This window comes from Dryobates pubescens, chromosome 6, assembly GCF_014839835.1.
Source record: "Dryobates pubescens isolate bDryPub1 chromosome 6, bDryPub1.pri, whole genome shotgun sequence".
Classification (NCBI taxonomy): Eukaryota; Metazoa; Chordata; class Aves; order Piciformes; family Picidae; genus Dryobates; species Dryobates pubescens.
The window spans coordinates 34,621,592-34,633,934 of record NC_071617.1 but is presented as its reverse complement, the minus strand read 5'-3'; positions in this window follow the sequence as shown (position 1 = coordinate 34,633,934).

Below are 12,343 nucleotides of genomic sequence, written 5' to 3'. Positions count from 1 at the left end.
AAGGAAAAAATTGAGAAAAATCAAGATTTTCCTGAGATCTGTTTTTAAAAATTCAACCAGTCAGATGGATTGCTTTTAAAAATATGTGGAGGGGAAACAAATATTCTTTTTTTTTTTACCCTCTTCTTTTGGGCACGTGTTTCTGTTCTGTTGCAGACATTCACACACACACGCAGATGTGCGCAATTTGGGTCAAGTAGAAAACTAGTGATCAACTTTCGGTTCTGTTTAAAACAGCAAGCATCCTCCTATCAGTTGGCATAAATGTGTTCCCTGTAGACAGAACGACTCAGTTGGAGCTCACATTGTAAACAACCTGGGAAGTTCCCAAAATGAGATGTTTTGGAAGATAAGGTGGTAATTTTGTACAAATTTGTTGCACTCTATCAAATACATTTAATGATTAGATATTTTTGTAATAATATCTAAATAATTAGGTTTGGGATGAAATTAATCCAGCCTGGCAAGATAGGGAGAATTTTTCTTTCTAGTCATTAGCAAGGTGAACACTCCTTGTACTAATGAAAAAATGTGAATGTCCCTATCTGCACAGAAATCCATAGGATGAAAGCTATTGCAGCTAGAGAGCTTCCAGTGCAGAAAAACATAAGTTCTGAGAAGCCAGAAAAGAAAGGAGCTCTGAGGAACCAAAGGAAAGCTGAAGTAGTATATATCACTTACATAATGTTAATGTCTTGTGGTTTTACTACCTCCTACTGTAATCCTTTGCTGTTGTCACAAGATGATCAGCAAAAGCCATACATGTGGGGGTTCATATGCTCTTTTCATATTTTTGCCTTTATTTATCTCCATAGTACTGTTCAAACTGAAATAGCTACAGCAATTATAACAATCCAAGTTCATGCCTTAGGTAGAGATCAAGGGAAGCTACTGCATTGAATAGTCTTGACAGGTGCAGTCTCTACATATATACTGCTAAGGACTGCTGATGCACAGGGAATAGTATTCTCCACATTACAGAATTTTTAGTTGACCCTACTTCAGTAAAGTCCTTACCCAAAACTTTTGTTCTAGGTTTTTATACATTTTCATAACAGGTGAGAGATCAGGTAAGCGAGAGGAATTTATGAAACCTGATCCAAGGCCTTGAGATCTATTGTTTCTGGGCTTCTTACGTAGAAATAAAGGCTAGCTATAGAACTATAGGGCATCTAAGTTTCATTTCCTGAACCAAATAATTTCCTCAGAGGACTAGTTATTTCCATTAAGTTCCCATGTAAAGGGCACAAGCAGAGCAGCTTTATGAATACCCCTCTAAGTACTCCAAAATTGGAAGTCATTATTGGTGCAATTAATTTGATCTGTATTCCAGTATTTTGTCATTTTTCTGTTCTGTTAGTTCTGCAAGCGTAGTAAAGCAGTTGGCTTGTAGGACAGCAATATCAGAGGCTGCCAGCTGGGCTACAAATATGCCTAAATGCAGAATTTGTTAAATGTCCAAGCAGTTATGACTGCCTGACTAGGCTGAACTAGCTCAGGTAAGACTTACCTACACTGACAGGTGCTACTACCTAAATTGGGATACATCCATAACTTTTGTCTTATATCCTTGGCCAGACCATGAGGCACCCAAAGCCTAATTAGCACAGTGAATTCCTACTCTTTCTGTAGGCAAAATCATTTTCCTTTTGTCAGCTGAATAGTTATTATCATAAGCCAAGTTGTTGTGTTGATTGTCCTTATAAAAGCAGGTACATTGCAGATGAACAGCTGGTAATCTATGTGAGTAGAGTAAGACAAAGAATCATGGTGCAGCTGAATAACCTAGATGCTCAAAGGTCAGGAAATTCAATGTGGATGATAAAGTTTTCATATCAATAGGATTATGCCATGCATAGAGGCCACCACTGAACTATTTTTATAGGGCAATTAGTTTGAGAAGGAAAGTCCCTCCCTTGAGCAATGGCAAGTTAAAATCTTGCCACATCACTGTTTCTGCTTACTATACCTATTCCAAATCTCTCATATTTTCATTCCTCTCTACAACTTTAATATCTTTGTCTGACCCAGTATCTAATATCAACTGTCCTACTGAATTTCTTGTGCTGAGAAACTCTCCTTTGATTTCATCTCCACCACTGTATTTAAGAACATTCATAGATTCATAGAATGGTTTGGGTTGGAAGGGAACTCCATGCCCCCTGCAGTGATCAGGGACATCTTACACCAGATCAGGTTGCTCGGAGCCTTGTCAAGCCTGACCTAGAATATCTCCTGGGATGGAGTCTCAACTACCTCGCTGGGAGCAGGTTCCAGTGTTCTACCACCCTCATCATAAGAATCTTGTTCCTAATATCCAATCTAAATCTATTGTTCTTTAATTTAAAACCACTGTCCCTCATCCTATCACCATAGGCCGTTGTAAATAGTCAATCTCCAGGCTTCTTGTAGGCCTCCTTCAGGTACTGGAAGGTCATTATTAAGTCTCCCTGGACCCTTCTATTCCCCAGGCTGAGCAATCCCAGCTCCCTCAGCCTGTCTTCATAGGAGAGGTGTTCCAGCTCCCTGATCATCTTCATGGCTCTCCTCTAGATCCATTCCATCACATCCATGTCCTTCCTGTGTTGAGGGCTCCAGAGCTGGGAGCAGTAATCCAAGTGAGGTCTCACCAGAGCAAAGTGGCAGATTCACCTCTTTTGATCTTCTGTCCACATTTTTTCAAATGCAGCCCAGGATGTGATTGGCCTTCTGGGCTACAAGTGCACACTGTTGGCCCATGTCCAGCTTCTCATTGGACAGAACGTCCAAGTCATTTTTCTCAGGGCTGCGTTCTAATACCTTATCCTCCAGCCTGTGTTAATAAGGATTGCTCTGACCAAAGTGCAGGACCATACACTTGGTCTTGTTGAACCTCAAGAGATTCAACCCCTCCAGCTTGTCAAGGTCCTTCTGGATGACATCTCATCCCTCTGGCATATCCAGAGCACTGCTCATCTTGATGTCATCTGCAAACTTGCTGATGGTGCACTTGATCCCACTGTCTATATCAGTGATAAAAATATTAAACAGTACAGGTCCTGGTATGGACCCCTGAGGGACACCACTTGTCACTGCTCTCCATCTGGACTTCAAGCCATTGAGCACTACCCTCTGGATGCAACCATTCAGCCAATCACTTATCCACTGAATAGTCTGAATATGATGTTGTGGGGGACTGTGTCAAAGGCCCTGCAGAAGTCCAGACAGATGACATCCATAGGTTGTCTTTTGTCCACTGACATAGTTACTCCATCATAGAAGGCCACTAGCTCCATCAGGCAGGATTTTCCTTTACAGAAACTGTATTGGCTGTCTTTGATTATGTCCCTGGCCTCCATGTGCCTTATCAGAACTTCTAGGAGGACCTGTTGCAAGATCTTCACAGGTACACAGGTGGGGCTGAACGTTGCTAGTTCCCAGGGTCCTCCTTTCTGCAGTCAGGTGCTTCCCCTGACTGCCAGTACTTTTTCAAATATAGAGAGTGGCTTGATGACTACATCAGCCCATTCCCTCATGACTCTGAGATAGAATCATAGAATCAATAAGGTTGGAAAAGACCTCAAAGATCATCAAGTTCAACCTATCACCCAACAACTCAGGACTACTAAACCATGGCACCAAGTGCCACGTCTAACCTCTTTCTGAACACCTCCAGGGACAGCGACTCCACCACCTCCCTAGGCAGCACATTCCAATGGCTAACAGCTCTCTCTGTGAAGAACTTTCTCCTCACCTCAAGCCTAAACTTCCCCTGGTGCAGTTTGAGACTGTGTCCTTTTGTTCTGGTGCTGGTTGCCTGGGAGAGGAGACCAAACAATCCCAGCTCCCTCAGTCTCTCCTCATAGGGCTTGTGCTCAAGACCTCTCCCCAGCCTCGCTGCCCTTCTCTGGACACATTCAAGTGTCTCAATGTCCTTCTTAAACTGAGTGGCCCAGAACTGGACACAGTACTCAAGGTGTGGCCTAACCAGTGCTGAGTACAGGGGTCAATCCACTGCCTTTTGACTGCAGCTGTGCCCCAGGAGACTGACTCGATGAGGGCTCAGAATGGGAACTACTGGCAGCAAACAACATCCAACAGCCACTGCTTGCTGCCCCATGCACCTTCCACTGCTGCAGGCCTGTGCCTCCATGCTGTTTCCAAGCCCATGTGAAAGGACACAGTTGCTACCTACAGTCTCCTTAGCCTGAGGAAGAGTCTAAGAAATAGCCTCTGGCTCGCAGCTCTTACCAGGTCTCATAGACTTATGTATGTTCAGGTTCTTCAGGTGGTGACAAACCTGATCTTCACATACAATGGGAGGGACTTTGCCACCCTTATTCCCATCTTGTGATTTTTAACCTGGGAGGTGTTGGAAGAGAGGTTGCCAGTGAAGACTGAGGAAAATAGTTGTGAGCACCTCAGCCTTCTCCTCATGTGTGGTTACTAGCTCACCATTTGTGCTTTTGATGGGGAATATGTTTTCCTTAACCTTCTTTTTTTTACCATTGACATACCTGTAGAAGCCATTCTTGTTATTCTTCACATCACTTGCCAAGTACAGCTCCAACTGTGCCCTGGCTTTCTTGACCTCATCCCTGCACTATTGGGTAGCATCCCTATACTCAGCCATGCTGACTTCTTCCCTTCCTTGCTAAATGTCTTACATCTGGGAAGTGAGATCTTTCGCATTCTATGGAACATGTCCTTAAAGATCTGCCACCTTTGTTTTGCTCCCCTGTCCCTGAGAACCATTTCCCAGGGTGTCCTGTTGACTAGCTGCCAGAAGTGTTAGAATTTTGTTTTTCTGAAATTGTGTGATACCTCACTTTGTTTAATTTCTCCAAGATCATCTACAGGTCAAGAATTCTCAATATGGTGGATGGCATACTTCTAGATACAAAATGATATTTTTTTCTCCTGCACTTATCTACACTCATTTATTTGTCTGAAGTTGGTGCTCACTTTAAAGACCTAAATTATTCTTCCAGTTTCTAATATACTGTTCCTTGCAGTGCCATTTCTTCTAATCATCCACATTCTCTCCCATACATGTTAACTGTTTTGTCCTTATATCACATCAATCTCTTTATCTTCTAATAAAAACTCCTCTTCACTGTATCTAGATTCACATCTATGACTATGAAAGAAGGGGTACATTAATCTCTTGATAGATAGGCAGCAATGGGTGGAAGCACATAGGACTAAATATTACTTTCTTTCACCCATTATTATGGGTAGGGGATACAATGAAATTATCTCACAGGTTTACAACTGTTTTACTTTTCCCTCCCATAACTTTGCTATTAAAAATTAATGCCCAAGTCTTTCAAATGTTGTGAAGTCATGACCGACCATATAAAGGACATTTTGTATTAATCATCTACTTTATCTGTAATTAATGTACAATTTATTTTAGCTTTATGCATCAGATTTATTTCACCTTTGAGGGAACCCTTAGCTGAGTTCCAGACTTCTGAATCACAAACCAGGGGAGGTCAGAAACCAGTAGGAAAGAATGAAATATTTACCTCCCTGTCTTTTTATAGACAGGTTCCACCAAGAAAACATGTCAAAAAAAGATTAAGAGAATTACATTTAACTACTCCAAGTGTCATTTCTGAGAAAGAATGACAAACAGGGTGGATAGTTACAAATCATTAAATTCTTACTTCAACTCTCAAGGTCTTAATTTCTGTTAAAATATTTTAGTTTAAAATGTCAGCCTAGAGTGCTTTAGGAAATCATTTATGGAATCTGAAGTAATACAAAAGCATTGATTTATGCAACAGTGAGAAAACTTTCAAGCAAATGTTTTATTATGCTCTGCTCTCCACCTTGCCAAAGTCATCATATTAAAAGCTTACATAAAATTATTCAGAAAATAAAGTCCTTCCTGACATTTGTCAGCTTCAGTCGTCAAATGACATGAGATATATCACTCCTGTGTCACTTATGTTCAGGGAAGATGTTCAAGTAAAGAAGATTGAAAGGAGTAGTCCTGCTGGAAAGTAGCCCCATGGAGAAAGACTTTGGAGTCCTAGTGGACTCCTAGTTCTCCATGGGACAACACTGTGCCTTTGTGGTCAAGAGGGCAAATGGCATCCTGTGGTCATTAAGAAAAGTGTGTCCTGCAGGTCTAGGGAGGTTCTCTTTCCCCTCTACTCTACCATGGTGAGACTGTATCTGGAATACTGTGTTCAGCTTTGGCCTCTCCAAAAGAGACAGGGATCTGCTGGAGAGAATCCAATGGAGAGCTATGAGTATGATTGCAGGACTTGAACATCTCTCCTATGAAGAAAGCCTGAGAGACCTGGGGCTGGTTAGCCTTGAGAAGAGAAGGCTGAGAGGAATCTTATCAATATCTGTAAATATCTGAGAGGTGGGTGTCAAGATGAAGACGATAGTCTCTTTTCAGTGGTGCTCAGTAATTGGACAAGGAATGATGGGTACACACTAGAACAGATGAGGTTTTGCCTCAATAGGAAGAGTTACTTCTTTATGTTAGGGTGATGGAGCACTGGAACAGGCTGCCTGGAGAAGTTGTGGAGTTTCCTTATCTGGAAGTTTCCAAGTGTGTTCTCATGTGGTCTGCCACAGGTGATCCTGCTTTGGCAGGGGGATTGGACTCAATGATCTCCGGAGGTCCTTTGGACCCTTAGCATTCTGTGATTCTGTGATCATACTGAAGAGAGCTTACAGTAGACTCATGTGTGTAGCCTTATTGACTCTATTATATTTGTTGACACCCCTCTGCCCTTCATTGCTTTTGATTTTGCACCACAGTGCAGTGGAGAGGCATTTGATAGAAAATTGTGAAATTATGAACTTAAGAAAGATTCTTTATGTGGAAAGGACTGATATCTTGGTTTAGTAAAATTAATTGGCACGTGTAAAGGCGGAAAAGGAAAGAATGCTAAATCTGTTAGCACTTCCAAAGGGCAGTAATATGCAGAAAGGCTCAGAACTGTAAAGAGTTTACTTGTCACTGACATGGGATCATTACTCTCTCTGATGTGATAGTCCAGCTGTGTCCCAGAAAAGAAGTCAGATTCTTTTGTGCTAAACCGTAGTTCTCAAGGTTGCCCATAGAGGCAAGAACAAGTCATCTGGAAATAGCTGTAAATCAATGTCTGTTTGTAGCGTATAGGAGATCCAGATTTCTCTGTAAATAGATGTCAAACCAAACATACATATTTTTTTTAATGTAAGTTTTTGCTTCTACACCTATAGTCCTCAGCACATAGTTCCCTAAAATGACATCAGCCCAAACAGTTTATTAATAAATGCTTTTGTTGCCAACTAAAGCCCTAACTGTATAGAACATTTCAGAGAGACCTTAAGGCAAAACCCACACAAAGTTCTATTTATTTATAAATATATATGAATCTAGATACATCTGGCTTTTCCCCCTCAATTATAGTCTGCTCCAGCTGTGTGCTAGAACCCCTGATACTCCAGTTGGTGTAGCCTGAAATAAATAGACCCTGCCCACTGATTTCTGAAGAAGACATACAAAGACAGAAATACCTCATCCATGATGTAGAAAACTACTCCTTACACAGATACTAATATGTAGTATAGCTTATGTAGGTAGAATGGAGGAAGAATGTCAAGTTACTTAAAAATTCCTTTAATTACAGTGTCTACTGTGAGTCATTCTTACTCATGTTGACTGTGTTTCATTCCACATTTCCTTCTGGTTTTGTATGAAAATATGTACAGAGGAGAGAGCCTTGAAAAATTTATAATGAATATATATAAAGGCAGCTTTGAGAACATAACTTTAAACTCTCTGTTGAAAGGGCAACCTGTATATAAACTGCTGTGCTACAGATTAGAACATCAAAGAAATAGTCATAATATTCTGATGGAAAAGATAATGAAGGTGTAGGCTGTTGCATGAAACAGAGAAACCTCCGGATTAGAATGTAATGATTTAAAGTATTAGAGAAAAATTAATTCAGCACAGTCAAACCAAGGGTTTTTCTTTGTTCATATGTGAAGACATAATCATAAGGAATTTAACATCAATAAGGATTAAAATTTTGAGCATATAAATATGCTCATTGATGATATGGATGAGGGGGTTGAGTCAGTCATCAGCAAGTTTGCAGATGACACCAAGTTGGGAACGGATGTTAGTCAGTTAGAGGGTCGAAAGGCTCTGCAGAGGGACCTCGACCGACTGGACAGATGGGCAGAGTCCAAGGGGATGGCATTTAACAAGCCCAAGTGCCAGGTGCTGCACTTTGGTCACGGCAACCCCATGCAGAGCTACAGGCTGGGGTCAGAGTGGCTGGGGAGCTGCCAAACAGAGAGGGACCTGGAGGTGATGATTGACACCTGCCTAAACATGAGCCAGCAGTGTGCCCAGGTGGCCAAGAAGGCCAATGGCATCCTGGCCTGTATTAGGAATAGTGTGGCCAGCAGGAGCAGGGAGGTCATTGTGCCCCTGTACTCTGCATTGGTTAGGCCACACCTTGAGTCCTGTGTCCAGTTCTGGGCCCCTCAGTTTAAGAAGGACATCGAGACACTTGAATGTGTCCAGAGAAGGGCAACGAGGCTGGGGAGAGGCCTTGAGCACAAGCCCAAGGAGAGGCTGAGGGAGCTGGGATTGTTTAGCCTGGAGAAGAGAAGGATCAGAGGTGACCTCATTGCCCTCTACAACTACCTGAACGGTGGTTGTAGACAGGAAGGGGTTAGTCTCTTCTCTCAGGCAACCAGCACCAGAACAAGGGGACACAGTCTCAAGCTGTGCCAGGGGAGGTTTAGACTCGAGGTGAGGAAAAAGTTCTTCACTGAGCGAGTTGTTCGTCATTGGAATGTGCTGCCCAGGGAGGTGGTGGAGTCACCATCCCTGGAGGTGTTCAAGGGGAGATTGGACGTGGCACTTGGTGCCATGGTCTAGTCGTGAGGTCTGTTGGGACAGGTTGGACTTGATGATCCTTGGGGTCTCTTCCAACCTTGGTTATACTGTGATACTGTGATACTGTGATTTGTTGACTTCAGGAAGATACAAAAACATTTGATCCAGGTCAGGGGAGTGTATACGTTCAAACTGTCTGCAAAAGTCTTTGTATATGTTCAATCTGATGAACTTTGAATACTGCTGGGTTTTGGAATATTTTTCAGTTGTCATCTGATGACATTACAGATATTATGTGGACAACAATAATTTCAATAATTAATTAATTACAAGACTGTTTCAGAGCTATCTAAAATAAGTTCTCACTAATTAAATGTTTTCACCTAGCAAATATCTTTTTTTTTTTTATTTTCTAAAAACACCTGTCTAGTGGCTACATGCAAGTGCATTCAAACACACTTCTTTAAAAATATTCTTAGTAAAACCTCAAATATAAGGTTTTTCTGAATTCTTCTTTGGTTTTGAGCACAAATATTTTCTACAGGCCCACAGATATAACTGGACTATGTAGCACTAGTTATTGCATTTGTGGCTTTTGCACATATTTCAGACTGTTTCTACTGCTAGAAGAAAGATTGACAGAAACTGAGTTTGTATTGTCACCTCATTTATCAACCCAAACCATATAAAACAAGTCTCATGTACTAAGCCACCTACATGTATGATTATTTTTATACCATAAGGGTATATCTACTTGACTTTCATAAGACTACCACCCCACCCCCAACATCCTCCTGACATCTCTAGACAACCCCACACTCTGTATCAGGTATAAATGATAAGGATCCAGCTTAGGGAGATCAGCTGCAGACCTTGGAAGGCTGAACATGAGCTGTTATTACACGTCATTATCTGCTATTTATTCATTTAACACACTCATCATGTTCTTCTTGGAAGATTTGTGCATAAATCAAAATCCACATCCAGCACAGATAGGGCAAGTACAAATTGTTTGGCACTACACAAAAGCTATTTTGTAAACACGATGTAAGCTTCCTTTGTCAAAATAATCGAAGACTTATTTTTCTTAGTTTACCACTTCCATGCCCCCTCTTGAGAGTACACCATGGGAAAAAACATTTTGTGATGAAAGGAAAGGGAAAAAATAATCTATCCATTCAAGCTGGTATCTTGGGTCACATGATTCTAAATTAGTCAAGTGTTACATGGACAGTCTAATGACTCTGCCTTGTAGTTAGATCAGAACAGAAGTGTTGTGCTGCTGAAGTAGCAAACCTCCTGTGACCATGGTGGAGGTATGGCATAGCTGCTTCTTTGTCACATTCCTCTGTTCTACATAAGCACACACTCTAAGCAGGCTACAGAAGAAAGAGAAGGGAAACAAAGTACAAAAGACTATAAGAGCCAGGAGCATGCAAATAGTTGGGTAACAATAAGTAGCTGGAGTTGAGGGAGGAGTGAATTACTATTCCTTGTTCTTTTCTTTCAGTAAAGTACTATCTTAATATTTCATGCACCCCAACTACCTGCCATAAGCCAGGTAGTTTTTTTTTTCTAAATGACAGATGAAGTTTAGAATACTCATCTGAGCCTGTAAGTATAATCAACCTTTTTTATGACAAAAACCCTTTTCTCTCCTGGACTGGGAGCTTCATAGGAAATTAGGGATTCAGTTACATATTTTTTGCTACTTTTTAGACTTTCCAGTTTCTCTGAAAGTATGTGCATATGTCAATGAGTTACACTGAAATATATTTAGCCACACTAACACCTTTGAAGGTAAAATGCAAATGTATGTCTTACAGCTGCTCCTGGCTTAGGCATCACCAGCTGGCATACTTTTCTGTCTTTTTCTTTCTTTAATGCCACCCATGTGGTGCTGCGAATAAGTCTTCTTCACAGGTGCATAGAGTTCAATTCATCTCTCTCGTTCTTCATTGCTATAAATGCCCTTTACCCTTGTGCACAGCTGTCTACTGTACAGCATTTCTTCGACTTAGAGGGTGGGAAACCTATTAAGAACATAAGACCATTCAGAATACTCCCTGGGGTGGCTATAATCTAAAATCCCAAATTCACCCTCCTTTCCTGTGAGATAACTCCAGTATAATCACAGGAGAGTTCCAGCAACATAGAAGGCAGCTAGCCTTGTGTCCAGACAGAATCCTTATTTAGCAGCCCATTGACCTTTTCTTGAGGTCTTAGACCATTTCTAAAGCATATCTTTAATAAAAGAAGTAATGAAAATAATATGGCCATAATGCAACCTTACCTTATTTCCTGCCAAAATTTATTCTGATGTGGATTCAGCAACTTCAGCTCATGTTCAGTAGCAATATTTCCACACAGACTATACTTATATGAGAGTCAGTGTCTGGCTTTTTAGCTTTGGGCACCATTTCCAGTCACATGAACTGGGAACAGCTTGATTCAGATGTTAACCACCAGTGACATTTGCAGGAATGTTGGTTAAAAAAAATTACAAAACAAACCCAAACCCCATAAATTACTTGAGAAATTTCAACATTCAAAAGACTTATCAGAAACATTATTGAAAATATGGTACAGATTTTATTTGTAGGAAACAGTAGAATTTTGTAACTGTTCATGGTAACATACCACATAGCTATATAGTATGTAAAGGAGAAAATCAATTTTGGCTAAAGTTCTGTGCTGACTTTCATGCCTTTACAAGGTTGCCAAAGCAGGATGTGTGCATCAGGGAAGTATCTGACTTTTTGATTGTAAATGGCTGTCAGAGTTTGAGAAATTAAATGGGATGGATTCCACCTCTGGATGAAAAAAATGTGATGAACTAGAATATGTGATTGGCACCTATGCTTCCAGCAAACTCCCTTCCCTCTCTTCATTCTTTTTAAACATGTTCTTCAATTTTGTAAAGGTGTTTATTTTTATTGTCTTAGATTTGAAGGAGCTCTCCATCAGGTTTGCAACACTGGTGGGTGGTGGGGGTGAGAAGAAAAAGACAACAAAGTTATGGTTTATATTTCACAGAACTGCAGTAATAGAGACACTCTGAGTTCAGCTCTCATTTATTCCAATTCATTTCAGTCTCCAAGGAAGTCTCACATTCAGAAGGGGACCTTAAGGGCATAGATATGTCCCTGAATCACTGTATTAAGAGGTAACTGGGTCCAAGCATCTGACCGAATCTTACTCTTTTCTGTGTAACAGAAATTACACGGATTATTTTAAGCCTTCTTCCTACCCGAGATGCTTCCTTTCTGCATTCTCTGAAGACCTAAATCCATGCTGGCTGGGCCTGATCCCTTGGCCATCCTGTAAGTGCTGTGAGATTGCACTCAAGATGACCTGTTCCATAATCTTGCCTGGCACTGAGGTCAGGCTGACAGGTCTATAATTCCCTGGCTCATCCAACCGGCCCTTCTTGTGGATGGGCACCACGCTGGCCAGCTTCCAGCCTTCTGGGACGTCTCCAGTGAGCCAGGACTG